At 44.2% G+C, this 4,048-nt stretch overlaps 1 pseudogene; it reads left to right on the top strand.

The window, feature by feature from the left end:
- The first annotated feature begins 416 nt into the window (after positions 1-416).
- Positions 417-1,865, top strand: LOC147442611 (calcium-transporting ATPase 5, plasma membrane-type pseudogene; annotated as a pseudogene).
- Positions 1,866-4,048: the final 2,183 nt, after the last annotated feature.

The raw sequence follows: 4,048 nt of genomic DNA on the forward strand, positions 1-4,048 counted from the left end.
ATGCACTCGGGCCGTTGATCCCTCGAGTGCACCCCGTGTGCTTTATCGACGAGGGTTGAATTGCCTCCTTATCCTTGGATAGCTGTTACTTGTCCACTTAGAGTGAGCTCGGGCAGCTTCTGGGAAACTCAATGAAACTGGGCAACTCATGAACTTAATTCCACGGCCCCCCCGTCAAATTGGACGGACGTTAAGGGCATGCACACGAGAGACACACACATATGCGCAGAGCGTACTGCACCCCTTTCACAAGGCTTGCTCATTTACATACGGCAGCCCTCTGGAGCAGATATTCTTGAGTCTCTCCTCGTGCAGTAAGTCAGGGCATACGGATATTGAAGTCGGATCTCTCCTTCAGCATTTCCCTTGGCAAATCAATATTATGGCTCTCCATCAGCAGCTGGCAAATCAATATTATGGCTCTCCATCAGCTGCTGATGGAGAGCCATAATATTGATTTGCCAAGGGAAATGCTGACTGGCGTAGGGATGTCTACTAAGTGGGGCCAGCTAAAGGCAGCGAGTGCTCGAACTACTAGTACTGGAGAAGAGACCCCTCTCTGGCTAAGCGTCAAAGTGAGCATCGGCGTCAGGAAATTGGGTCTTTGTGTTGCTGCATCTGTGCTTTTGGCATCATTGGTCTTTTCCTTTGTGGCTCCTGTGACAGCAGCTACTAGAGACCATCCCCTCATTAAGGCGGGACAAACATCCATTATTGAGATTGTCAAGATAATTTTGAAGATTTTGGGAGTTTCTATGGCCACAATGGTTGTTGCAGTTCCAGAGGGTCTGCCTCTAGCAGTCATCCTCACTCAAACAAGTGCCATAAACAGGATGATGGCAGAAAATGCTCTTGTAAGAAGTCTAGGAGCTTTTGAGACCATGGGATATGTTACTACTATTTGCTGTGATCAAACAGGTATCCTTACAGCCAATGAGAATATGGGCAGGTGAAATGAGGAACCCTGTATCATCTCTACAAAACATTGATGTGAATGTTCAAAACTTGCTTTTTGAGGGGGTTGCTCAAAACAGCAGTGGCAGCATCTACATGTCAGGCGCAGTTGGAGAGGGGACAGAAGTAACTGGCTCATCCATCGAGAAGGCGACATTGCTGTGGGGATTGCAGTTGGGACTAGACTATACACAGGTGAGGACTCAGTCTACCATCTTGCATGTTGAATCATTCAACTCCATCAAGAAAAGAGCGTGTGCCGTGCTAAAGGTTGCTCATGACTGTAAGCTTCATGTGCATTGGAAAGGAGCTGCAGAAGTATTGGCACATTGTGACAAGCTTTTATGTGCAGACAATTCCACAATGCAGATGAGTACGGATCAAAACAATTACCTGCTAAGTGTGATTGAGGGTATGGCTGCTGAAAGCTTGAGATGCATAGCATTCTCCTACATGAAAACTGATGAGATGGAGGTTCCCTCGAGTGATCAAATGAAACAATGGGAAATTCCAGAGGCAGGTTTGACACTTCTTGCAATTATTGGCATTCAAAATCGTTGCAGGACTGAAGTTCCTAAAGCTGTGCGCCAGTGTCGAGCAGCTGGCATAAAGGTGAAAATGCTTACAGGGGATAACCTCACGACAGCAAGGGCAGTAGCAACAGAATGTGGGATTCTCCAGGGCAGGGATCGTGCTTTTGATGGCTCTACTTTTCGAATTTCTGCAGAGAGGATGAGATCGGATTTACTTCGTAAGATTACAGTAATTGCACTTCCTTGCCAGATAAGTTGCTAGTGGTGAGGACTTTGAAAGAACTGGGTGAGGTAGTGGCGGTCCACTTGCCTTTGGAGGAGAGCCACGAAGCGATAGTGCGCTGGACGGGCTGCCCGTCAAGCACGGAGACCCTCTGATTTCTAATGTCATGTGGCGCAACATCCTCTCCCAATATTTCTACCAAGTGGTGATGCTGCTTTGGTTGCAATTTAGAGGCACAGATCTGCTGAAGTTAGAAGGCCCAGAGGCAGGCAAAGTCAATCAAGCAATTTTGTTCAAAACCCTCATACTAATGCAGGTGTTCAATCTGGTGAATTCGCGGGAGATTGAAAGGCTCAATATATTCCCACAGATTCTGAGCAACCATCTGCTACTGGGCAGTTTATCTTAGCGAAATTTGTGCTGGCGGAGCTAAGCTGGGAACACTGGTTGACAAGTTTATGTATAGCAAGTTTGTGTTGGGTTGTTGGCTTCCTGTTCAAGCTTGATCCTGTTCCAAGAAAATTGACACTTGCACGCCCGTAAGATTGCACCATCAACACTACTGTCGTCAACATAATAGCATTTGAAGCAATATGTGATCTCAAAACACACACACACACACACACAAGAAGAGCAGAGAATGAAGAAGACCTGTTGCCTCTGGTGACAAAATATTACGAGCACTCAATACTTGCAACTTCTATGGGCACTCTCTTTGTGCCTTTCCCTGCCACTATACGTTCTACATTGTGCATAAAGATTTCTTGAAATCCTGACTCCTATATTAGCATTCGAGCTCGCGAGACCCACCTATGGCGGGTCTCGCTCCCTCTTACCAAGTCCAATCATATTCACCTTCTCAAGCTTTTTCATAAGCACAATTAGAGACACTATCTCTTTCATCTCTCTATTCTCCATGTAAGTATGTATATATGAGTGTACGTACCTAATTGTGTATGTATCCATCTTTCATTCCTGATATTCTTAGACATTTGCTATGCTGGTCATGTGAGTTGGGAGAAGCCAATACTTGATACACACAAAAGGTTTAATAAGAGTAGCCTTGAGCTTCTCTCTCTCTCTCTCTCTCTCTCTCTCTCTCTCTCTCTCTCTCTCTCTCTCTCTCTCTCTCTGTGTGTGTGTGTGTGTGTGTGTGTGTGTGTCTATGTAGTCATCAGATAAACCTTGAATTTCTATAGGGATTGTTTCCTATGACATTAAAATTCTTCTTTTTATTCCCTCTCATAGCCATACATTTGTCTCACTTTGATTCATAAACCATAGGGGTTTGAGTGTAAATTTTAGTTCAGGGCATTATCTACTCTATTAAATTTTAGGGACTTGAATGTAATTTTAGTTACAACATTATCTACTCTACAAAATCTTGATCGTTCGTATCTCTTTCTTTCACACAAAAGAGACTTTTATCTCTTTCTTTTTCTGTCTCAAAAATAGAAAACTTGGAATAAGTTCTCTCTATTTGTTGCCAGAGGCCATGATAAAAGTCTCAAGTGTGTGCCAAAATCCCATTTTGTGTGTGTGTGTGTGTGTGTGTGTGTGTGTGTGTGTGTGTGTGTGTGTGTGAGAGAGAGAGAGAGAGAGAGAGAGAGAGAGAGAGAGAGAGAGAGAGAGAGAGAGAGAGAGAGACACTAGTCTAACTCTATCTTTCAACCACTGACTTGGTTATTGATCAAGCTAGCCTTTGATGACAAAGAAATGCTTGCTTTTGGCATTTTTTATATAGTAAACTCAACTATAATATCTATCCCACCTCCCCGTCTTCCATTGCCATTTTATGGATAAAGAAATAGACGGAGAGGCATATGCATACACACATCCCAAAACATTTAGACATATATACCTACACTATGATTCTTTGCATACATGTTCGTTTTTAAAATCTCTCTAGGCTCACTTTCTCATCCTGATTTTTTTTGCCCATGTCAACTTCTTGCATAAGGCAACATGCCTTCGAGCTACATGCATATATCTAATCATTTGAAGAGAAACCCTCACTCACTCCACATTCATTGAAAAATAGACCAATGTTTCTCTCTCGGGTTGATCCTCCTCACTGATGTTGCAGCCTGTAGGCTACCCCCTCCATTTGCTTAGGTGGCCATGGCAAGGAGCTCTCTCTCTCTCTCTCTCTCTCTCTCTCTCTCTCTCTCTCTCTCTCTCTCTCTCTCTCTCTCTCTCTCTCTCCGCCATAGTACTGCCTACTGCCTCTCTCTTTCTTGACTCTTCATTCTCCCTCGGTCCCTTTTGGTAGCCACCCCTTTGTCTTCCATAGTTGTGCACGTTTGACCTCCTAGCTCACGTCCTACATCGACTTCCT

This window comes from Adiantum capillus-veneris, chromosome 14 (genome assembly GCF_014529385.1).
Source record: "Adiantum capillus-veneris isolate H3 chromosome 14, ASM1452938v2, whole genome shotgun sequence".
In the NCBI taxonomy this organism is placed as follows: Eukaryota; Viridiplantae; Streptophyta; class Polypodiopsida; order Polypodiales; family Pteridaceae; genus Adiantum; species Adiantum capillus-veneris.